Source organism: Saccostrea echinata, unplaced genomic scaffold (assembly GCF_033153115.1).
Source record: "Saccostrea echinata isolate AGI-Se365-2 ecotype Australia unplaced genomic scaffold, CSIRO_AGI_Sech_v1 ptg000036l, whole genome shotgun sequence".
In the NCBI taxonomy this organism is placed as follows: Eukaryota; Metazoa; Mollusca; class Bivalvia; order Ostreida; family Ostreidae; genus Saccostrea; species Saccostrea echinata.
The window spans coordinates 2,129,950-2,157,249 of NW_026889785.1; the positions used below are offsets into that span (position 1 = coordinate 2,129,950).

A 27,300-nucleotide genomic window follows, 5' to 3' on the forward strand; every position below is an offset into this window, starting at 1 on the left:
TCATACAACAAACTTAACAGTCTGCATACCTGGATACGGAACCTCTCCATTTGTGAAGATTTCTACCAGAAGAATTCCATACGACCAGACGTCAGATTTGATGGTGAATATCCCGTCTAAGGCAGCTTCTGGGGCTGTCCACTTAATGGGAAACTTTATGCCAAAATCTAACAAACGATAATAATTATAAGGTATTTTCTAAATAAAGAAACATCTTGTACATATTTAAATCTTCATGGTTATAAAATTTGATAAAATACTTTTTAGAATGAAAGTTTTGTACACTTCCTGTGGCCTTCAACTCGACATTTAGATATATCGACGACGTATTGTTAATCAACAATGGTTATTTCCACTCCTATGTCGATACGATATATCCCGGTGAGCTTGAAATAAAAGATACCACAGAGTCTGACACATTTGTTTCATAATTGGATATTTTACTAGAGAAGGACTTTGATGGTGATCTAACAAACAAGCTTTATGATAAACAGTGATGACTTTAACTTATCGATCGTCAACTTCCCTTACTTATGCAGCAATATACCTTCATCACCTTCATACGGGGTTTATATCCTTCAGTTGAATCGATACGTTAGAGCATGATCTACGTATGAACAATTTCAGAACTGAGGTAAGTTATTGACAAACAACTTGATTAAACAAGAATATCAGCTGTCTCGTTTAAATACATCACTTCGTAAGGTCTATTGTCGATACAATAACCTTGTCAGCAAATACAATCTATCATTTAGTCAAATGCTGACTGACTTTTTTCATACCAATTGTAAGACCATTATTTACGCACTGAATTGTCGACGGATTTTAACGTTATTTCCCGATCATGACAAGGAGAACACGGCGGGTGTGACCGGTCGGCAGGGGATGCTCACTCCTTCATGACACCTGATCCCATCTCTGATGTTTTTAGAGGTCCTTGTTTACTCTGCTCCAAAATTTGTATTGTTTATTGGACTTTTGAGCTTGAATACTGTTCGTTATCTCCATATATTTCATGCATAAACTTAATTTTTCCAAAAGTTTTATAATACTGTAGGCTGATGGCTTCGTACCATGTTCTGTGTAATATTCTTTGTCCTCCATAGATCGAGCAAGATGAAAACCTGCAATCTTCACGATATTGTTGTCCCCAACAACAACGTTCCTTGAAGTTAAATCTCTGTGGATCACTCTAATTTGTTCCAAAAATGCCATACCATTTGCAATCTGTATGAAATTCATTGAAATAATATTTACTGGTTTTGAAAGCAATAAATCTAGAGTTTTTTCCCTAATGTGAAAATACACTAGTAAACAGTTTTACTGTAACCCTTTTTCTAAACGAGACAGAATTAAAGGTTAACAAAATGATATTTCATGATCTTATCAATTTCCCTCCAAATGTGGCATTTTTACTAACTAGACCTTAATCCAGATTAGTGTAACTGTGTGGATATGTAAGCTCTTTTATCTACAAAGAATACAGTACTAAAAATCACTAGTTGTCGAGTTCTCTTATCTTACTTAGTCTACGGTTAAAAAGCCATTATTTGTGGTTTTTTGCTTATATACCTGAGCTGCAATATTCACTGGGTTTCGCATTTTTAGGATCTGGTCATCGTCGGTACGGAGATAATCTAGTAAGATGCCTTTTGACATCATCTCAGTGACAATGTAGATAGGCTCTCTGTCCGTACACAAAGCATACAGGCTGACGAGGTTGCTATGCTTACACCCTTGATATTGTTCCTGGCTTTATACTTGTAATGATAACTTCAAAGGATTTTTTTCCATTTTCCTAAGATCAAAATATTATTATACGTATAAGGATACCAATAAGAATATTGAATTAATTGTTTTAAATTATTGTTTTCTTGCCTATTCCATTTCAGTAATATGAGATGACACCAAATACTAGTAGTTTCAAATTTAGAATTTTACTCGGCGCACAGGGTTATTAAACAGTGAAGAATAGTGCAAACAACTGTCGTAAAAAGGAATATATAGGATTTGATGCAAGCCTACAAGATTTTCATTATTTTTTTTTTTTTTTGGTTTGCCTTATTCGCTCGTTCATCAAATATTTAAATAATTTTACTGTATTTTACATTATTACATTTTCAACAGTACTAGTGAAATACTGTGATTTATTTATTGAATAAAAGTGATATTCTCTCACAATGTGAAAGGATACCAAAATGATATTCTCTCACAGTGTGAAAGGATATCAAAGTAAGTAAAAAATAATTTCTGGCCAGTCATAAGAAAGAGATAGTAACAAACCATCTTGATAGAGCTAAAACTGCAAATTTCCTCCCAAATGTGTTGCTAAAATCCATGCTATGTAATGTTTTCAATCTCACAACTGCTAAGCTATGACGTCTCAACCGCTCAACTATGACGTCAAGCCTATGACACTGTGTTAAGAACAGACAGAGGCAAAGGGGAAAAATGTAATAAACAGAAAATTCAATGTTTTGCAGATGAATATGGAATTTTTTCCCTCGTGAAAATATCAAAAAATCCTGTCCCACTCGTGAGATAAATTCCATATTCATCTACAAAACATTGAATATCCTCTATTTATTTATCACTACTTTAGAGTATGAATATACAGTTCAACGCACTTTTTAAGCTCACATGGTTTTTCTTAAGTTTTCAATGTCGATGTTTTAAGGGGACTTTATCAATAAATGGTATGATGTAATATCTGTTTTGATTCTACTATATGTATTTACATTTTGAATTGATCAAGCTTTCTTTCATACTAATGAATTCCAATTTTTAAACTGACTTCTTAAGGGTGAGTAATTTTCTAAGCTCTTTGCTGATTTACCATACTCGCCTGATTTTGTCCAAATGTAGCGCCGAAAAGGGACAACGCTGCAGAAAGAAACCATGCCAAAAGGTAGGATAATGAGGTAGTATCGATTATCTTTTAAAATAAATATTTATAAGATAATATCCGAAACACACGTGATTTTTCATTTCGAATGCCCGGTACTTAACGAGGGAATAGTAACTAACTAAGTTAAATGTCTTCCGACACGGTGCCGGGACCTCATGATCACGAAGTAAAAACCCAAAAAACGTACCTACCGCACAAGTCAATGAGAAAATAACCAAGAATCTTTGTACACATTATGAAATAACAGAAATGTACATATTCTTAGCAAATAGTATCAAACAACTGTACCTATCCACATATCTCTAAATTGTCCTTCCACCAGTCTTTTGAAGAATTTTAGTGATTCTCTCGGGATTTCCCAGTTATCTTTGTTCTGATCGATGACAGGTTTGGGTCTAAGACAAGGATTTGTCAACTGTTGGCAAAAATCACGTGATTGACCAGCAAAAAAACAAAAATATTTTAATACATCTATACATAGAACAAAGAATTTATTAGGTCATGCACACACTCATAAAATGTGCATGCACATTTACAGCTACTTTGTCAAATGGCAGACACAAAGCTGACATAATAAACACTTAAGAATTGATAATGCGTTTGAGGAAAGCACAATAACGATAAGTTGTTTAACTAGATGAGATCTCGTTGCGAGCAACGAGTAGGTCTTCCGTCCGATTTTTCGATGAGATGAGATGTGATTTTAATTAAGTTTTCGTTAAAAGATAATGATATAAAGATTTCCCTCCTTAGATTTTATTCTTTTGATTTATATAATATAATCTTGAACATCTTTCATTCAATATTGCTTTTCAAAATGTTTCCCCTTTTCGAGATATGAAGCGTAAAGGATTTAACATTCTGACCACCTATGGCCCCTACTTACGCAATACAGAATCAAAGTTTTACAACATATTGTTGCATATTGAAGAGTTACATATTAGTCTTTTGGCCCCTCTGAGCCCCTAATTTGAAGGGTTAGCCCCTTTTATTTGATATTAAATAAAAAGACTTGTGATTTTAAACATTTTTTGCTCAACAACTATTCAGAAGTTTCTTCTCGTTTTCGAGATGTGTAGAATAGAAATATTTAGGGGCCAACCCTTCAAGTCCTTAATGGGTCCGTTTTGCAAATATTGAAAGGATATATATTGTTCAGAACATTATTCTGAACATCTTTTGTTCAATATTGCTTATCAAAATATCTCCCCTTTTTGAGGTATAAAGCGTCAAAGATTTAGCATTCTGGCCCCTTTTGGCCCCTTATTACATAATATATGATCTTAATTTTATAATATATAGTGACAAATCGTTAAGAGGAGCATTTTTGCTTCAGTAATTGATAATAAAATATTGATAGTTAACGAGTTATAGATGAAAGACTTTTGGCCCCTCTGACTCCCTAATTTGAGGGGTCAGCCCCTTTTTCTTGATATCAAATGAAAGGTCTTGTGATTTTGAAGACTTTTTGTTCAATACCTATTCAGAGATTTCTTCTCGTTGTGGAGATATGCCGAATGGAAACATTTAGGGGCCACCGCTCCAAGTCCTTAATGGGGCCGTTTGACAAAAATTGAAAGGGTGCATATTGTTTAGAACATTATTCTAAACATCTTTTGTTCAGTATTGCTTATCAAAATATTCCCCCTTTTTGAGATATAAAGCATCAAAGATTTGGTATTCTGGCCCCTTCTGGCCCCTTATTATGCAATATAGGATCAAAATTTTATAACATATATTTCCAAATCGTTAAGATAAACATTTTTGTTTCAGTAACTTATAACAAAATATTGATCGTTCAAGAGTTATAATTGAAAGATTTTTGGCCCCTCTGACTCCCTAATTTGAGAGGTCAGCCCCTTTTTCTTGATATCAAATGAAAGGTCTTGTAATTTTGAAGACTTTTTGTTCAATACCTATTCAGAGATTTCTTTTCGTTGTGGAGATATGCCGAATGGAAATATTTAGGGGTCACCGCTCCAAGTCCTTAATGGGGCCGTTTGACAAAAATTGAAAGGGTGCATATTGTTTAGAACATTATTCTGAACATCTTTTGTTCAGTATTGCTTATCAAAATATTCCCCCTTTTTGAGATATAAAGCGTCAAAGATTTGGTATTCTGGCCCCTTTTGGCCCCTTATTATGCAATATAGGATCAAAATTTTATAACATATATTTCCAAATCGTTAAGATAAACATTTTTGTTTCAGTAACTTATAACAAAATATTGATCGTTCAAGAGTTATACTTGAAAGACTTTGGGCCTCTCTGAGCCCCTAATTTGAGGGGTCAGCCCCTTTTTCTTGATATCAAATGAAAGGTCTTATTATTTTGCATGTCTTTTGTTATACATGTTTTAACAAAATATTTGCAGGTAAAAAGATATAAAGGAAAAAGTGACAAATTTTGCCAGATGCTTGTGAGCTTATTTTTCGAGCCCAGGCGAGCTTCGACGCCTTTTAAGCTGGAAAAATACAGATGCCCAATGGCACATCTATAATCTTTCCTCTATCTTCACTGAAAATCTTAACTCAATATCTTAAGTCGTTTAGGAGGAGTTTCCAGGACAAGTCGACCCTCTGAAAATCAGAAAATCCTTAATATATCAAGATAGGAAGTGACGTCATCAATGAAAAAAATTCCAATAAGGTTCAGATCAATACCTATCAGATCTAAAAGTTTCATGAAAATCGGCCAAGTCGTTTACGAGATCTCGCGTGCACAAAATCGGTAAGAATAATAATAAGAAAAACTAGAGCAAAGCTCGTTGCAAAGCAACGAGTGGGTCTTCCTTCTTAGCGATTAGCTTGTAAGTTGACGTCGTAATAAAAGGATAAATATTTGTTTAATTTCCACCTAAAGGTTACATGTTTCTGTTTAGATTGTCAACTTTGCTAGCATTCTCTTTCTTCTTTGACCCAAATATCAGGAGACCTCATCTCCGGAACTCTGAATCTGGAGTGAGCATGAGGATATATAATTCTGAATAACTGTGCTCTCTCCAACAGTACTCTTGAAATTGTATCCAAAACACTAATACTCCCAGACCCTCATTTCTTGAATTTTGACTTTTGATTTTTAATTTCTAGACTTTTTCTATTCATCTAACATCTTTGATGCAATCATGTTAGTAACACGTGTCATACTACAGAATCATCAGTGTTTTGCTACATCACTGTCATAATAATTGCTTGACAAAACATTTACTCAGCATAGCTACATAGTAAGTAATCCATATGTGTTACTGATTGAGGATATCCATTCTTTGACAATCAGTAAGTAGAAAAATACTCTTACAAGAAATGCACAGGGATGATTTCAGTAAGACACGGTGTCACTTGTGGAAAATTTTAACATAACCTCTCTTTTAGCCTTTAACTTAAAAGTTAAACTTCATTATCTCAAAAACCGATATCTAAATACATGTACCATTTATATGGCGAAGTGAGCAGGTACTCCCAACCCCTTATTCTTTAAGTCTTTTACCCTGCATGGTTATCTGGAGTCATTGGATATCTTGATGTTTAATCTTGGTCCAGTTGAAATTGAGAAAAAATGGTTTTACTGTACTTCTTGCGTTTATTCATTTAAGTGTTTTACAAGGGGGGAAAAAGACACATATATTTAAATTTTTGTAACATGTTAAAATAATCTTTTACATGCACAAGTATATTACACATATATTCAAGTAAATTTTTTTTAATAATAATTCATTAAAAATATTTGAATCCATTGAAGTTGATTGCAGTAGATATAATGTGAATTATGAGCCTAAGACACAACAAGCAAATTTATGGAACAGTGGTCTCATTCTGTCATTTGTCAACTGAAAAAGTTTGATGATAATAGGCTTGAAACTGTTCAAAATATGCCTCTAAATCATTTTGAAAAAGAATGGCTGCAAATTTAAAAAGTAGGTAACCATGAACTACTTTTGAGTCAACATGATATGACGTCCTTAGATGCATCAACTGACAAGATTTGATGATCCTAGTCCTTATAGTAAGCAAAATATCAACATTTTAATAAATGTAATTTTTGGTCAACTTTGAAGTGACCTTGAGACCAAGCCCTTTGTCCCAGGGCGATTCCCCATGCAAATTTAAATCTACAATATATCCTCATCCTTTTGTGAAAGTTTGGTGATAATCTGCCCAGTGGTTCTTGAGAGGACGATTTTTTAGCAACCAGTTCTTTTGGTTTTATTTACCTAATTATCTCCCCTTGTTTAAGGGTCACAACCCTAAGTTTACTAAAAACGGGAGCCCTTGGGCCATGGATACACTATGACAAATTTGACAATAATTGGCCAAGGGGTTCTTGAGTTATGGCCCATATTCTAACAGAGGCCCATGGGTCACAACGCTCACCTGAGTTTCTTTGGCCCTGCTGTTCTTCACCAGACCCTCCCTCCCTTGTAATACTTATTGAGGCCCCACCCTACCCCCAGGGGCCATGATTTAAAAAATTAGAATCTACACTACCCCAGGATGCTTCCACATATGTTTCAGTTTTTCTGGCCCAGTGGTTCTTGAGAAGAAGATTTTTGAAGATTTTGCCTATATTTCAATGTAAAACTTTAATTCCCTATTGTGGCCCTGCCCTACCCCCGGGGGCCATGATTTGAAGAATTTAGAATCTACACTACTACAGGATGATTCCACATAAGTTCCAGTTTTTCTGGCCCAGTGGTTCTTGAGAAGAAGATTTTTGAAGATTTTGCCTATATATTTTAAACTTTGATTCCCTATTGTGGCCCCGCCCTACCCCCGGGGGCCATGATTTGAAGAGAATCTACACTACCCCAGGATGCTTCCACATAAGTTTCAGCTTTTCTGGCCCACTGGTTCTTGAGAAGAAGATTTTTAAAGATTTTGCCTATATATTTCTATGTAAAACTTTGATTCCCTATTGTGGCCCCGCCCTATCCCCGGGGGCCATGATTTGAAGAATTTTGAATCTACACTACCCCAGGATGCTTCCATATAACTTTCAGCTTTTCTGGCCCTGTGGTTCTTGAGAAGATTTTTTTAATGACCCCACCTATTTTTGTCTTCTCTTGATTATCTCCCCTTGTAAAGGGGGTTGGTCCTTCATTTTAACAATTTAAACTCCCCTTCACCCAAGGATGCTGTGTACCAACTTTGGTTAAATTTGGCTCAGTGGTTCTTGAGAAGAAGATGAAAATATGAAAAGTTTACAGACGGACGGACAGACAGACGGTCAGACGACGGACAACTGGTGATCAGAAAAGCTCACTTAAGCTTTCAGCTCAGGTGAGCTAAAAAGTTTACATACATCAAACAAATGGCCATAGCATTAGCTCTTTGAGCCTTTGGCTCACAAGAGCTAACAAGAGGCCCATGGGCCACATTGCTCACCTGAGCACATTGGTTAGGCAAAAGCACAAATCAGTTCAGATTGGGGGAGGGGGGGCTTGAATTTTAAACTACCTTCAATGCCAATTTAACAAATGGCTTTGTTGTACTTGAAAAGCTTTAAAAAAAATTTCCCATATATTCCTTTGTAAAAATTTGATCCCCCATTGTGGCTCCTCCCTATCCCATGGGTCATCATTTGAACAAACTTGAATCTACACTATCTGAGGATGCTTCCATATCAATACGACTAAACATAGTTTTCTGTTCTTGAGAATATTTTTTTCTATATGTTCTTATGTAAAACTTTGGGTCCCACCCTACCCCTGCAAAGACAGATCCAGGGCCAGCGCACTGGGCATGCTCCCCCCGTTTGAATTTTTTTTATGTAGAACTTATATGTCCATTATCCTAAAATCAAGGAAAAACATCTTTTCTTTGTCAGCTTCCCAGACCCCCACCAAGGCCTTGCTCTAGACCCACTGGGGGCTTCAATGGAGCCCCCAGACCCACTGCCTCTACCCCCCCCCCCCCCGTTACGAAATTCCTGGATCCGCCACTGCCCCGGGGGTCATCATTTGAACAAAATTGAATTTACACTACCTGAGGATGCTTCTATATCAATATGACTAAACATGATTTTCAGTTCTTGAGAAGAAGATATTTTCCTATATGTTCCCATGTAATTTTCAATCCCCCATTGGGCCCCACCCTACCCCTGGGGGTCATCATTTGAACAAAATTGAATTTACACTACCTGAGGATGCTTCCATATCAAAATGACTTATCATGGCTTTGCACTTCTTCAGAAGAAGATATTTTCCTATATATTTCTATTTAAGACTTTGATCCTCCATTGTGGCCTAACCCTACCCCCCCCCCGGGGGTCGTGATTTGAACAAAATAGAATCTACACTACCTGAGGATGCTTCCACATAAATATGACCAATCAGGGCTTTGCCGTTCCTGAGAAGAAGATTTTTTTAAGATATTTCCTTTATATTTCAATGTAAAACTTTGATCCTCCATTGTGGCCCCGCCCTACCGCCGGGGGGTCATGATTTGAACAAACTTGAATCTACACTACCTGAGGATGCTTCCATATAAATATGACTCATCATGGCTTTGCTGTTCTTGAGAAGAAGATTTTCAAAGCTTTTTCCTATATATTTCTATGTAAAACTTTGATCCTCCATTGTGGCCCCGCCCTACCCCCGGGGGTCATGATTTGAACAAACTTGAATCTACACTACCTGACAATGCTTCCACATAAATATGACTCATCTTGGCTTTGCTGTTCTTGAGAAGAAGATTTTTAAAGATACTTCCTATATATTGCTATGAAAAACTTTGATGCTCCATTGTGGCCCCGCCCTACCCCCCAGGGGTCATGATTTGAACAAACTTGAATCTACACTACCTGAGGATGCTTCCATATAAATATGACTCATCATGGCTTTGCTGCTCTTGAGAAGAAGATTTTTAAAGCTTTTTCCTATATATTTCTATGTAAAACTTTGATCCTCCATTGTGGCCCCGCCCTACCCCCGGGGGTCATGATTTGAACAAACTTGAATCTACACTACCTGAGGATGCTTCCATATAAATATGACTCATCATGGCTTTGCTGCTCTTGAGAAGAAGATTTTTAAAGCTTTTTCCTATATATTTCTATGTAAAACTTTGATCCTCCATTGTGGCCCCGCCCTACCCCCGGGGGTCATGATTTGAACAAACTTGAATCTACACTACCTGAGGATGCTTCCATATAAATATGACTCATCATGGCTTTGCTGCTCTTGAGAAGAAGACTTTTAAATGTTTTTCCTATATATTTCTATGTAAAACTTTGATCCTCCATTGTGGCCCCGCCCTACCCCTGGGGGTCATGGTTTGAACAAATTTGAATCTACACTACCTGAGGATGCTTCCACATGAGTTTCATCTTTCCTGGCCCTGTGGTTCTTGAGAAGAAGATGTTTAAAAGATGCTATTTATTTTTCACAAATTATTATCTCCCCTTGAAAGAGGGCGTGGCCCTTCATTTGAACAAACTTGAATCCCCTTCACCCACGAATGCTTTGTGGCAAGTTCGGTTGAAATTGGCCCAGTGGTTCTGGAAAAGAAGATGAAATTGTGAAAAGTTTACAACGCCGATGACAACGCCAACGACAGACAACGGACAAATTTCGATTAGAAAAGCTCACCTGAGCCGAAGGCTCAGGTGAGCTAAAAAGATAAAAAGAATTATGTATCTTAGAGTTGTCTATTTGTAATCAAAGTTATATTGAAATCAGACCAATTTCTTGAAATAAAAAATTGCACTGTTGTAGTGCAAAAAAATTAATGATATTTTACATGTTGCTACAATATTCAAGAGAGGGCATGTTGCAAAATTTTGAATTAAATTAGAGGGGTTGTGACTGTTTCATCACTAATTATAGATGATCAATGCGAAAACACAAAGTTGAGAATTGCAATGTCATTGAAAGTCTTGGAGAGCACCGAGCTATTAAAAAATTATTTCTTCAGACAGGAAAATACCCAAAAGAGACTAAAATGTTTTAAGATGCTTCAGGGATTGCCTATACATATCTATGACAAAAGTGTTCAAATAGTAGTAGCTTTGTTAATGGAAGGATTAACATTTTTGATGACCCAGTCCATGCGATATCCCAGTACACCGCTTATCGCATGGATGTTGCGCCTATGGATTTTGCATTGTTTCCATACCTATTGCTTTACTGTGTAGACATAGATTTTAAGAGCTCACTAATATTTGATATGCAACAATAGAAAAAAGTAACATGACTTGCTAGAGTTATTCAATTTTAAAGTAGAGAAAAGACATGTAAATGCTAGAAATGAAAGGTATTTATAGCTGTGAAAAGCTCAGCAGGTTTGGAATCAGGTTGTCACATCACCTAACATCAAAAAACATCAAATATTGCTTGCTCCGTGAATTCTTTGACTGCACAGTAAAAAATCGCATATTTTCAAAATTTTAGTAAATGGACCTGATTTTTTACATACTAATAAACAGATAAACAAAATATAAGAATTTAATCAGATAAATGTCATTTTTCAAAGTGCACAGTAAATTTTTCTTAAATCAATGTGTCCGCAAACTTTTCTAACAATCCTCATTCATGTACATGCCCTTAGCACTGAAGTCATTTGAAATATGCACATATGTTAACATTTGTTGTTGTATATGCCAAAATAGCAGTTCTCTCTAAATTATTTTGTAAAAATACATATATTACAAGTTCTTAATGTATTAAGGCCTGATGTGTCCATAATCCTAGATGGAAGGACTTTTATCCTTGTGTGACTGTTTAAATTTCACTATGCTGCTTATTCTTCGTCATCTCCAAACAGATGCTCTTCTGGCAAATATGGTCATGCTTGGTATCAAATTTCAGTTATCAGATGGCAGTCACACCTATTCAAAAGAAATTGAAATTTCTCATTTAAAATAAAAAAAAAACTGTACAACTTATAAATGATAAAAAATTAACGATGTTAATTTTACTCGGACAGCTAAGTCGAACAGTCAGATGCTTTAGTCAAATGAAAGTCGAGTACTCGTTGAAATTGAAATTAATTTTTCATGTCATTTTCCTTTTTGTCTTTCAGAGACCGCTAGCCTGTACAATATTTAAACTACATTATAACCATTATATAACAAATTATTGAATCATTAACATTTACGTAGTAAGGCCAAAGTTTTTTTTTCGTTTGGTTTACGATTCCGCCGACCCTAATTTTCACCAATCATGAAAATAAAAATAATGTCTTTTTCCGACATATTTTTCCGGATTTTTCTCAGCTGAACTGGTGGGTTTTAAATTTTAGAATGCATCTTAGTCGAATAAGCGCTTATAAATATATGAGACCTTTACAAACATTTAGGTGACCGCAAATTAACACATGTGCAGACCAAAAATGGCGGTTCTGTCATGTAACAGCTGTGTAACAAGGTAATTCTTCGCTGAAAGCAATGACATACACTTAAAGAACTTTTTCTGCATGGAAAAGTGAATAAAATCTTGGATGCATGATCCCTTTCTCCAATTGCAATGTCTCAATTGGCTAAATTCATACCGTAATATTGGAGAGTGTATGCCCAACCCTGATCGACCTAGCAGACACGGTTACACCTATAGATAATAGGGATTTATCACTGCCTTCTCATGTACAATTGCCCAATTGAAAATGAGCTCAGTTTTTCCCAATTTGGCAGTATTTTTTGCCAATTGGTGAACAATGCTTTTATTTTTAATTATCTTGAAAAAACACAAAGTAAAATTGTCAGACTGTCTGTAATTTTCATCTATTTAACTCATTTAGCAAAGCTACAGTCATAACACATGTTTTAAAACACTGTAAAAACATCGCCAACTTTTAATCCGAATTTCCTCCGTTTTTCTAAAAATGATGATATTGTGTAATTATATAGATTTATTAAGTTATTTCCACCTATTCAATTGATCTTTGAGTGAATGGTAAGGACTTTGGGCATTATTTCAAATAGAAAAATATATTTTCAATGCATTAATACATATTAAAAGAGGACTTTTAGAAAATGTGTACTTAGTATTTATGCAGGAGGTTTATAATCTCCAGAAACAGATACTATATGATCTAAATTGAAATCTCATACACACATGTACAACCCTACGTTGTATAACTGCTTTACACTCATTGAAATCCAATTTACTTTCATTAGTCTATTATTCATAATTGATCTTGTATGATGAAGATGGATCATATTTAATTGTCGTTTGGTTGCCCAAATTAGAGTTCGTGCTGAAATGTTAAATGAATTACCCCTGAATACAGGATTTAAGTAACATTTTAAAATTTTTTCTAATTTCATCAAATAGCCGATAATTTATTCCCAATTCCCCAAAAATGGTGTTTCCCAAAATAGGCTGATAAATCCATGGATAATAGTTAGACCAATTTAGTGTTGAGAGATACATCTTAGTTGAAGGAACGCTGACCCGTATTTCACTTGATAAGTTCAAATGTGTATAAAACATTTGTTAATTTATAGAAGTAAATTCAATATACAAATCTTTGCAAATTTCATACTCAATTGAGATCAAAGCCCTTTGAATTACTAAGAAAATAATGAGCATTGCCTACTGTGCAGGTACATAACAAAAATTTAAAGAAGGACTTGATTGAGAAATTATTAGGTTTTTGTGCCACAGGTTGAACATTAAATTTGATAGCTGCATGATCAAATTATTATAACCTTTATTTCAATGTCAATTACTTTTGATATTGTTAAACAATTAAATTGTATTTTTCTTCAATCTAAATTTAATTTAAATTTGGATCCTTATTTTTAGTTTGTGGGCATACCGAGGTTTATAACACATCACTTATCACTGAAGAGCACAAAAAGAAGTTGAACATCATGAACCATGCACTGATTGACAAACAAAAATCAGAACTATATGTAAATGAAAATGACATTCAGTTTAAAGTTAGAAATGAATCAAAATTAAATAAAAAGAGTTATGTGATCTAGATAATAAAACTTAAAAGTACTATTGACGTGTATTATTTTTATTACAATAAACATTGCTGGTATTTTAAAATGAAACTGTTGAATCCTGAATTATTTTTATTTTTATTTTTCGACCACCCAATGCATTTTTTTGAGACAGAAAATCGTAAACCAAAAAAAATAAAAACTTTGGCCTAATAAATATATGTATCAAATGTATTTGATTTCAAATATAATATTTACTGCCAGTGTTTTTTTTTCAGTACTTTGGGACTGGGGGCTGGGGCCCTCAGAATTGGGAATTTCAGCATCAATTAGGCTAAATTGGGAATCTCCCAGAAAGCCCAATCACTTAAAAAGCATTGTCAAAAAGCTTTGTTTTTGTCTTTGTATTACTTTAACAAACAATTGTTATAACTAATCAAGACTATTCTTGGTATGGATTATCTAATTACTTGCATCAAGAACAATAGTGGTATGAATTATCTAATTATGAAGAAATCCAACTTGGCTGAGGTGGCAGAGGATAGTTTTTTTAATGCCAAACATGTGCCGAGGGGGTACACATATACATGCGATCCATAAAAACATGTACATGGGGACAGTTTTTCAGGGGCTAATTAATTACACTTCATATGCCCATGGCTCACAAATTATGTCAACAAATTACATGTAATTTGCCTAGTAGAGTGCACATGTACCAAAAATGCACCTGGGGTCTCCCCAAATTTTGGCTTGTTTTTCCAAGATTTGGGCCTCAGTCGCACCCATCCAACCCACTCCCAGGCCCAAGCGAGCAGGATAAAGCACCCAGTAGTCTGTAAATCAATGCATGCCCTAATGAAAATTCACCAATTGATATGGGGCCATTCACCTTCCCTCTGAGATACACACCTTCTTCTAAGGCCTACTGCTTTTCAGCTGAATTTCCTCTGCAACTGACCACGTGTCTTAGGTTCGCATTTACAACTCTGTATATGATAAGCATCATAGTGACACCTACATGTTGCACATTAATTTTTTCAGCAAACACTCTGCTACACTGCAAATGTGTCCCATAATTATTCGAATCATTTTTCTACATAAAATATCACATCAAACAGGGGATATCTCAAATTTTTAAGAAATTTGACTGGGTCTTTAGTACAAAACTATCCCCTGCCACCTTTAACTTTCAAAGTTTGCTTTTTAATTAAAATAACTTTCCATATTTAGAAAGTGCAATCAATTCTGAGTAAAAATATACTAAATATGTCTTATTTCAATGAAAAATAAAAAAAGTTAGAGGCAAATATGTGACCCCACCAATTGTCGGTCAACTACCTTAACCCCATATTCTTTGTGTTACTTCAAAAATGACCAACTCCTACAATTCAAAAGAATCTATTTCTTATCAAAACAGTGTTTAATGGTAACTTTGATCAATTTCAAATGCAGCTACATATAAAAAATTCAATAAGAATTGCATGCCTTGATGAAATGTACTCACATGAAACACATACTCTCCTATTTTTGATGTTTTGAGAAATCCCATTTTACCTCTTAATTGCTTGAATTTATACATCTATAGCTTGTTTGCAAAAAGAAAACCTAATCTATTTTTCAGGATATTTATTGTAATATACAAAAACCCCTCTTCCATCAAAGGTTCAAGAAGAAGTATCCTGGAAATTGCAGTTATCTACCCTACCCCTCCAACCATTACCTGATTCTATAGAAAATATACTGTGGAAATCTGATTTTACTGACTGTCCTTTTTCTGAGTATATTTCCATTCAATTTCAATGTATCTGAGTGATCAAATACATGCATTTGATTCCCCTGAATATTTAAAGTGATCATCCTGTCCTTACTTGGCATTTGTAAGTAAATTTCAGGTGTTTAGTAGAATCCAATAATTACATGAAAATGTACATATTTCTGATATTTTGTTCATTAAATATGCAAAAAGACCATCTGTTTTGTTATAATTTAAAGAAAAATATATAATCTATATGAAAATAATGAAAAGTTTAAGTTCTATCACATTATAGAAGACAAATGAGGGGGAAAATGAAGGGGAGGGGGTATTTTTGAGCCCCTTTAATTTTAATTAATACTAAGTGATTGCATCAAAATTTGATAAAATATATGTGACAGTGCCCAAACTATTATTTTCAAACAAATAAATTTTTTTCAGACAAAAATTGCCTTACTCTGTTAAGATTTGTTATGCTGATGCTTCAAACTCTTTGAAAATGTGTACTGGGAAAGGTTTACCCCCCTTGTGTTTAGGTCTCTCTACCTAAATGAATAAGAGTCAAATAAAAGAAATATGGTGAGTTTTGAAAATGGCATACATCAATAAACTTATTTAGAGAAGAATTAGACTAAATTACATAAGCATCATAGTGACACCTACATGTTGCACATCATTTTTTTCAGCAAGCACTCTGCTACACTGCAAATGTGTCCCATAATTATTCGAATCATTTTTCTACATAAAATATCACATCAAACAGGGGATTCTCAATTCTTTAAGAAATTTGACTGGGTCTTAAGTACAAAACTATCCCCTGCCACCTGAACATTAAAACCTGCTTGAACTTCACTAAAAAACATGCAATAAACAAACTGAATTTGATCACATATTTTGTAAGTTTTTCTTTGGGAAAACTTCCATTACATTTTGGGAAAATACAGGCATATCGCCCTAAAAAAATCACTGACTGCACATTTTATCTATATACAGAACATCAAATGCTCCTATTTATCCTTTCTTTTCCTGCTGCTAGTACATGTACCCGTTATTGATTTCTTACCTGAAGCCATTTGAATGTGTCTTGTCAGGGACCCGTGATTGTTAAACAATAAAAGTTAAGTGTAACTCTTATAGAAACAAAATTTTAATTATGAGATTTTTGCAATCAATCAATACAATTTAAAAATGATTGATATTAATATCAGAAAGAAACACCTTTGAATTATGCTCATAATCATTCCCCAATTTACATGTATTTATAAAGTTTTATTATTCTTCATTAATTGGTAGTTGCATTATATGAGATCTTACGAAATTGCAGGTTGAAACTTTACAATTTGGATCCGATGTCTTTTAAAGTATGCCAATGCATGTTTGTCGAACAACAAAATTCCTTTGAACAATTAACAAAGACTGGTTAAGCCTTTCCCTGAGTTTGAACATTGTTAATAAATGAACTGAGCAGATCCAATTTTTTTTTACACTGAATTTAAGAGTAGCAAATTTTAAACGAACAACCGACTTAACAAATTTTAGTCGATAGTCCATATGATTGAACGATAGTCGAGTACTCGAATATTCATTGACATCCCTAATGAAACCATCAAACAGAGTTCAAAGATACTGTCACATTTTCCGTGTATTATTTGTAAAAAGTACTCTATAGATGTTTACATGCAGTCAATTTTGAGGATGTAATTAAAAAATATAATATATATAGGGATTAATTAGGAGTTTTTTTTTCATGATTTCACATAAAGGAAATGCACGTTACTTGTACATGTAAAAAATTTATTAGGGATGGCAATGGTCAACTGGGTAACCATCTAATCATTCAGAATGTAGTAACTGGTTTAGTATGGGATGACAGGTTATGATTTTCATAACCGGTTAGTCGGTATTTTTTGTATAATATGTACTTTTTAAATAATATACCAGTATACATATTTTTTTTTTAAAAATTACCACTTAGATCATGTAGATAGCTTGTGTAAAACTAGTATCATTCAAGCAGATGCTCGACTGTCTCCATAAACTCCTGCTCGTTGGCGTTTACGGACACAGACAAGCATCTGCTTGAACGAGATTAGTTTAAAACTGAAAAGTTGCAATCGACTAATTAAATTATTCACAATATACAGCCACTGTGAAAACAAATCCCCATTATTTTGTCATTACAGTAAAACATGCTTATAAGTGACAGGGACAAATAATTTTGATTCATTATAAATGTATTCATTTTTCAGTTTAGTTTTCAATACATTTTAAAACCACACGGAATGAAAATCACTTCACTATACGCTTCAATTCCTAATTTAAGTCTGTTCGCAGTAAGCGTGTTTTACTGTATAACCCAAATACCACTCTAAGTTTACATACCCCAATCAAAAAAAATTCTATTTTCTAATTTCAAGAACTAATTTTTTACTAAACAATGTTTTACATGGTAATTAATCTAGTTCATTATCTGTAATGGTAGCCTAGTTGTAGGGTATTCATTTTGTAATCAGGAGGCTTGATTCTCATTTGCTGTGTCAAACCTAAGACATAAACATATAGGTAGTGAAGGTTCCTTCACCAAGCGCCAAGCATTAGAATGAAAGTCAAAGGTTTTTCAGATGAGACCTTAAAAACCTCACAGTAGATGTTGGGACAATAAAGAACCCTCACTGCTCAATGGGCCTTAGTGCCAAGTATTAAGGTCTATGTTTGAAGCCCTTCACCAGTATGTGGTAATGTCTCTATACGAAAGAAAAATACTCAAGAAAGATGTAAAACAACAAACAATCAATCAAAGTGTCAGTAAGAAGCTGATCCTTACGTCGCAGGTTCGAATCCCACAGCTGGATGTGGAGATAGGTTCCTCGGATGAAACCGTATGAACCGAGGTTCTGTGTCACAGAAGGTGCTGGCACGAAAAAGATCCCTCACTTCCCAAAGGCCATAAGTGTCAAGTACAGGTCTATATTTGCAGGCCTCCACCAGCAAGTGGTGGCATAATAATATGACTAAAAAAAATTTGAAGGGGCAATAAACAAAACACAAACCAATCCTGCAGTCTTATCACAGAAATAATTCAAACTTTTATGTATAAATATATTTCCAAATTTCTTTTGCAATTTAACTGAGTGACATTTTTGAGATTTTCCAATAATAATACACATTTACTAACTGGGTTTGAGGGCAACATGTGTTTTGTCGGACACAAGAACCAAACTGTTTGCCTGAGGCCATTAGGCCGAAGGGAAACAGTTTGGTTCAAGGGGTTAGCAAATTGCATATTACCCCGAGAACACGCCCTAATAAATGTTTTGTTATATCTTTTATTTTCTTTTCTTGCTTGACATATGCATACATATATTTTGTACTGGCTTCCGTGATGTAAATTTCCTTTACCAGCACTGAGGTAAAACTCTGTCAATTCCGTAACTTTCAAACACCAACGAATGCAAATGAGATTTAACTAATCCCGCGGATACTGTAATATGTAAGCAGTCCAATGATCTCATCGACAGGTTCAATATCTCACTTTGCGGTTCAACATAGATTTTTTTTATGATTGCTCATAAAACATTGGAAATGTTTGACATTTTATGTGTACACTGGTATAGATTTATATAGAAACAAATTTTTAAAGGTATAACAAATTATAATATTAATTAAGGCCCTAGTTATAACTGCTATTCATACTTGTTGAAGAATATATAACAATAATTATCATGGTTATACATGCAGTATGTTAGATAGTGTATTGTTGAATTCTTGCAATTTTTTGTTTCAATAAAAAAAAAGTCTTGGTGAAATTACATGCTCTCATGCATTTAAATATAAGTTAAAGCAATGGGGATTTGACAATGTCATGTCAGGGCTAACAGACAGAGAATGAACCATTAAATAGATAACATACATCAGTGTTTGTGCGTACATTTATACATTTGCTGGCATATACATGTAAACATCAGTGCTGTAAGCAGCTGTTAAATTTTAGATAAGAAAAATTCTAACCTTCATTTCCAAGGTCCACGCCAATCATATATTAAAATGTCACCGTGAACTCTTTCATCACTCGCTACATTTATCACAGAAAACTCCGACACAAGACTGTTCATCGCTGTTAATGTGATCGTCAGAATTTCCTCGTAAACAATTTGCGCAAGAATATATATATCCCTTTAAAACTAATGCTCCCTGTACGCAACCAAGGATTTATGTGCTTCGTAGATGTGGATTAAATGTGCATGTCTACATACGGCTCGTACGTTAAGAAAATGTACAACTGTCAACTTAACATATTTTCTTCTCATTTTCTGTCTGTAATTCCGACTTGCATGGCTACTTCCGAGGACGTACTAAAGACTTGATATACTAAAGACCTGATATTCGACCTGATGATTTTTCAAAAAATAAAATAATCAGATTGAGTGTTATACATGATTTATTTTTAAAAATTATTGATTATGAAGCATTATGCTATACTAAACTACACTTTTTTTTTTTAAATATTTGCCAACAAAGCATCAGATCAAATCACGTTTTTCGTATATCGGGTCTTTAGTGTCTTCTTCCCACAATGCCGCTCGTGATTGTTTACATCCAGGTTACAAACAAGAGGCCCCGATTAAGACTTTTTCTATACGAATGCATTAGTAAATGTTGATTTACCTTTACTTGTGTAAATAACTTGCATTTATAAACGATTTAAATAATAGAAAACAGAGAAATGGAATCAAAACAATTTATTTAAAACACAACAACTATCTAAAACCGTACAAGCATGTGTTACGATGCCCTATAAGGCGTGGCTGGTTTGTAGACAACTTGTTCCTGTACGATTCTCGAATAATTATTTTATAAAATAGAATAAAATATAGCACGGAGCTTGTTTCTCTCTATACCACATGACAAGATTTAATATGTTAGAAATTCTGTCATTCAAACTTTTTCATAATATTTTAATATTTTTAGCTATCCAAAAAATACTTTTATGACCTGCTGTCCCCTGAATATAGGGGCCAGCCCCTTTTTCTTGATGTTATCTGAAAGCTCTCGTAATTACACACAACTTTTATTCTATATGTCTTACCAAATTTTTATCAGTTTAAAAGTTATTAAACAAAAAGCAGCAAAATTTCATGGAAAAATAATTCTTAAAACTTGCCGTCACATAGCTTCCGAACTTAAAAAAATTAGCCTACAATTTTAATGTTCTGCGCATCTGCAATGTATAAGTTACAAGTTCTCCAATTTTCATGCAAATATCATGTGTCGTTATTGATATTTCTACTGGACAAGAGACCCTCCAAATATCGATTAAAGGGCAATAACTCATGAACGGAGGTATATATCAAAAATTTGAAAAAACCGTTTTTAGGCAATAATACATTGTATCTACCCTGAAAGTTTCATAGCAATCGGACAAAAGGTCTCCGAGAAATCGCCTGCTGAAAATCGGCGGGAAAAAAAAAATAAAATAATAATAAGAAACAGTAGAATAACAGTAGGGTCTTCCGAAGGAAGCTCGGAAGACCCTAATAATAATAATAGGGAAAAAGAAACAGAACGAAAACAATAAGGTCTTCCGTTGGAAACGGAAGACCTTAATTACCTGAATAGTAATTGACGAGTTCTGGGATGGAGGTTAAGACCTCTCTAGGCGCAATGCAGTAACCACGGTTATCGTCCGTGTTGTGTATTCTATAATGACAAACTTTGTCACCTTCTTCTTCTTTATAATCTCTCACAGAATGCACGTATTTTCCTGTAAAATATGTAAAAAGCAAAGTTGTAATTGTAGCTTTTTAGAAAGACTTTCATTCAATACCTTTTATTTTATCTGACAGAATTGATAACACACATAAGTAAGATAGGTAACAATATGACACTGTTTTATATTCTAGGAATATAATTAGACCTGGGTTGGTTTCACTTTCTCTTATCAGGAAGCATCCGATCTCATTCCCAGGGGTCAGCAGCAGTTTCTCCGATTCTATTGTTGACAAAGTTCCAAAAAACCAGCTGGAAGAAAACAAGTAAGATTTCAACCATTAATTTCAATCCGTGTTAAAATGTAGCTCGCATTTATTGCAGAGATATAGAATCTTATCAGAAATTTGCTTTCATTACCGTGGTGGATAAAGACGGTAATATGTAACATCACAGCGATTTTACAAAAAAGTCATGAAGTTATAATATATTCTGGCTTAGAAGCTACCAAGCGAAAATTTACATGTGGGAAGAGCAAGTGGGCTTTAACGGCCATCCAGGTATTATGAGTTTTTGCAAGGAAGCCCAATTCTTAATTAATGTACTGTGAGGACTCTATAATTATTTTTATATGACGATTCAAGTTTGAGATGTTAGGTTCACTGAGTTATTTCCTTTTTATGACCCTGTTTGTCAATTTTATGCTCGCTCGAAAAGAAGATTTTCCAATATGTATTATTTTTTCCTCAATATTTTAAGGATTTATCCCCCACCAGTGCTTATTCTAGCAACCATGAACTTTATTATACTGGTAATTGGCTAAATAATAAAAACAGTTTTATAATGATAAAAGTTTACTTGCGTATGTCCAAAAATAAAGAAGGATGGTTTTCAAATATTTTATTTAGCATTGTAAAATTGATCAATCCAAAAATCCAGTCATGATCATGAAAACGGCTTGTGAACAGAGCAAGACCCCTAGAAAACCGAAATTGGGATCATATGCTTAGGGGTAATAAGCATCCCGTATCGACCGGTCACATTTATTGTGAGCCCCTTGCATTGACCAGGTGGACAGAGTAATCGTAGTAAAATTGAATACAAAAATGATGGCCTAATAATTTGTATAAAACATGTCAGCCGAAATATGTCCCAGTGATAGTTTTTGTTTTTTGTTTTTGTTTTTGATTGCAAATATGTTTGTTATATCTACTGTAGAATAGGCAGAAAACTTATTTTTTACTATATTGTTGAAATCCTTACAACATCAACTGATTTGTCAGTTGTTTGCCTCGGTTCCAAACTGAGCAAGAGGCCCATGGGCCACAACGCTAACTTGAATCACTTGATCCAGCTGTCCTCCTTCATAAGATTCCCCCTGTATGTATTACATGTATTCCTTTGGACAAATTTGATCACATTTTGTGGCCCCACCCTACACCCAGAGGACGTAATTTGAAGAAAATTGAATAAGCACTACCAAAGGATGCATCCATAGAAATATATATAATGTTCATGATTTTGCAGTTTTTCAAACGATTTATTTTTAAATATTTCTCTATAAATTCCTATGTATAACTATGATCTATTTTGTCTCCAACCTTTTAGTGGGGTTGAAGATTTTAATAAACTTTAATCTCCACTACCAGAGGATATTTATGTAAATAATTATTTTAGTAATTTATCATGCGTTTTATACATGTATTGTTTAGAGGTGGATTTTTAAAAAGTTTAAAATATAAAATTAGCCTAAATACACCTTGTGGCATAACCATTCCTCGGGATCAAGATTTGAACAATTTTCAATCTACGCTTCCACAGGATGCTTTCATATAAGTTAATATTTTCTGGCTTGGTGAGTCTTGAGATGATGCAAAACAATATAATGTTTCTGTTCGCTGTCTTTGAGTTTATTAAAGAATTTCGTCCCTTGATTTTCGTATATGACCATCATAGTCACAAACATCAGCTCTTGTGCTGGGGACACATTTTTTAAATATAATTACAAGACTATGCAGTAAGTAAAGTGGATATCCTTGTGTTATCAACTTTTTTGTCAAAAGCTTTCCTCTTTTTAGAAATTGATCGTTAGTAGAACCTGCCATTGCATATCGAATCAGGTGGAGATAAACTCCATATGCTGGTTATAATATTTGCTTCACAGAGACTAGGCAGGTCTCTACTGGACCTAATGAAAAGAAAAGAAAAACCTTCTCAAGTCTCAAGACAAAGAATTGAAAACATCTTTGTAAACCAGCTTACTTGTGAGGTTCCAATGTGCCCGCTACATAGTTCCTAGGGACGAATCCCTCAGCCTTTTTATTGTTGTTGTGGGGGTTGACTTGTTTGGCATACAACCAATCAGAATTGCTAAAAGAAAATGATAAACAAAATAAAATAAATTAAATAATAAAATAAATTGAATATACTCTTTTTTCTTTGCAAAAATTCATTGCTTTTCTGCATATTAGCAATTTAACTTTTTTTTTAAAAAAAAAAAAGAGGCCTGTGAGCTACAAAGTTTACATAAATCTCTCGAGCTGTATACATTATCAGCATTTTTTTTTAAATTTCCCTAAACCCTAAAAGAGCTAAAATACAATCAAAGTAAAATCAAACCAAATGCGTTAATATCAATACAGTCAACATGGGTCTGCTATTGTTGAGATTTCACATACACAAGCATTACAAGTTGTTAATTGACCCTTGTCGTTTATCGTTAGTGCCGTCATGGTAGCTCAATTGGTAGAGCTCTCGCTCCGTGATCGGAAGGCTGTCCGTTCGAATCACGGCCGCGACTGACTTAAGTGGATAACAAGAGGTCCACGGGCTTTACAGGTCACCTGAGTATCATAAAACAACTTTCCAACAATTGAATTTAGTTCATGTTTTAACCAAGTGGCCATGAAATTCACATTTCTGAAAGATGCACCATTGTCCATCATAATTATACACATGGCATGCTTAGTCTGATTACTTAATATCCAGAGGCAGAGCAGGGGAACAAAGATAAAAATGCATTTTCACTATATAATCAGTTATGCCCCACCCCACAGGAACCCCTGACCCCTGGGACACATATCACAATTTTTGAAAAAGGCACCCTTGCTCATCATAAATGTTTGATTAATTTTTTATTTGCTCTTTTTTCATGTGCAATGTGATTAAAAAAACATGCAACAAGTTTTACTACATACAATAGCGTCGATCTGCATCCTACAAGACAATGTTTCGCAAATCATGAAAAATTACAATTCATACTATCTACGTATACAAATTATATGTCCATTACTTTTACCACGAAATATACTACAGGGGATCTTACTTTTTGATTATGACATTTAATTCAAACGCATAGTAAAATAATACCATTAGTTCTGAGGTAATAATGAGGAAATAATTATAATGCATCTAATATTGGTTACGAGGTTTCATTAAAAATATCTAAATTACTATTTGAGCAATAAAAAGGCATGAAAACTTTGTTCTTATTTAGGGGTATTCGAATTAGCTATAGACACTGAATGTATATAAAACTTAAAAAGCAAAATAAAGTAATTCAAACTATCACATTTTCTCTCATACAGACCTTATATAACATCCTGACAAGATAGCTTGTCTATGTGGAAAATGTGTAGATCATTCCACCAACTCAGCTATGTTAAGGAAGGAAATGGGAAATGCGATTCAAGTATGTTCCTAATATGTATAACTTTCTAATTTTTTAGAATTCGATATTTTTAAAGGCTGTATATTACACATTTATTACATGATCATAAGGGAAAAATGAAGATTTATTCAGCCAAGAAAAATCATATTCCCCGAGGGCTTCGTCCTTCGGCACCGCTCTTAAATTCACTTTCAATTTTAACGTAGTGTTACTGAATCATTAAACATAAGTGCATCAGCAAGTTTCTGACGTGAACCAGGCTTTTGTGACGTCTACTACCCTCGGGATTTTTCGTACAACGAACAATAACTTTTGCGGGAAAATGCACTTGGTCTCCGAAGAGGTTGAATATGATGAAAAGCATGACGAAGACAGGGAAATATGAAGTTTTATGGCCCTGTCACGTGACAATCTTTAACCAATCAGATAACGCGTTGTATAGAATAATTATAATGAGGTATAATAATTATTCATGTTTGTGTGACAATAGCAAATATGATTATTTTTGGCATTGGTTTTTAAACGATAAGAGCTGAAGAAGTGAATCTTCCAATAAGCGCATATAATCAAAGAAAAATATATCAGTATTACTGTAGAAAAATCTCAAGGTGAAACATCCCCTTTGATAAGTTTTCAACATTGCGTGTCAATCACCCTACCTATTGTCAAGTAGGTATAAAAGGTCTCCCTTTTTAAAGCTCAAATCATCATCAGCTCTGGCATTGTAGTCATAAAGAGCTTCCAGATATGACTTATGATCTACAATAAATTGCAAAACGCCATTATTTTTTTATACAAGATACTTCAACACAGAGGGAAAAAAGCAAACAAACATCAAACATCAATTGAATTTTAAAGGAAAAAAATCAAAACCAACAATAAATAAAACAATTTATTTTTTTTAAATAAGATGGATATGAATAATTTTTGATTTTCGAGTATAAAACGTGCTATTTCTTTGAATGAAATATGAAGATAAAGAACAGTATTCAATATCGAAAGTCAAGGTCATTGTATCGACCATAAAACGTGCAAAATGAAAACGAAACAGTTGATATCCTTGTTTCATCAATTTGTTTGTCAAAAGTTTTCCTCGAAATGATTCAAAGCAAGTCAATGTTCCTTTTCGAAAATTCTACACAAAACCACTTATTTCTTAAAAATTACTTCAGTTAGATAGTTCTTTTCTTTTTCTCATCAATATGTATGATTAAATTCACAAAAAGACAACTTTTTATCAACTAAATTAAGACAAAAGTACTTTTGAAATATGTTTTATAAAACAGAAAATAGTTATACAGAGTTGAAAAGTCATAAGTTTTTATGCTATTGATTTTAGTGAAGTTTTGTGATTTCAAAATTTCAAAAAGCTTTCTGGATTCGAGAGTTTTTTCGTGTCCATATCTGATTAACACTACTTCTCGACTGTACAGTACTCCTGAAGTTTTTCATTCACTGCTGTTGATATTTTAGTGAGGATTAAAGAGAGAGGCTCGGAAGAACATTTACTGGAACCCGCTATGTATCTATCTAAAAATCTAGGATTTGGAAGTTTTGGAATCCAGTATATGCATTATATTAAGGATTCAAGTGGTTGTTCGGATTTTTTTAAATATTGACATCTTATATGAATTTGATGTAAAATGGGAAAATGACGGACATCGATCAAAATCTTGTATTCAGTAAGCAAAAAGAATCGTGAACAGGGCAAACCATAGACCCCTGAAAACACTCGAACCTCGAACAGTTCCTGTGTCTAGGAGTAAGTATTCCCAGTCGACTGGTCACATCCGCCCTAAGCCCTATGAAATGATCAGACATACGGGTTTATTAATAGTCAACTTTAGTATAAAAGTAATGACCAGACAAATTGTATGAAAATGTCAGACAAAATACGATCCAACGATAGGTTGTATTCACAAACAAGGTCAGCTATATTTTCCATCCTGCTAGCAATTTCTAAACAAGCATGTCAAAAGCGTCCCTGGTTGTAAGTTCCATTTTTAAGGGATTATTAAGAAATAATGAAAATTCGGATGGGTTATTTAAAAGTTTTAAGATCAACCAAGAAAAAATAATTGCATTGTGAAAATTTTTCCAATATAAAAATAAAAGTTTTTCCCATTTGAATACAAACAAACAGTCCAGTGTATCAAGTACAAAACTTGTTCTTTTTTAACATAACCGTTCGCTTACACTTTCTCACTCACGTTCATTCCTAATAATATCTATAAAGTCTTTGAAAGCAGGTCTCCTAGCAATCACATTGTGCTCCCGTATTAGCCGACTTGTTTTTCATATTCCCATGAAAAAAAATATTTCAAAATTTCCTTATGAGAAGAAAAAAAAACTCTTCCTGTGGCCTTCAACTGAAGA

The 27,300-nt window shown here is 34.0% G+C and overlaps 1 pseudogene; it reads right to left on the reverse strand.

The window, feature by feature from the left end:
* LOC133199844 (tyrosine-protein kinase Yes-like) lies at positions 1-26,869 on the reverse strand (annotated as a pseudogene).
* Positions 26,870-27,300: the final 431 nt, after the last annotated feature.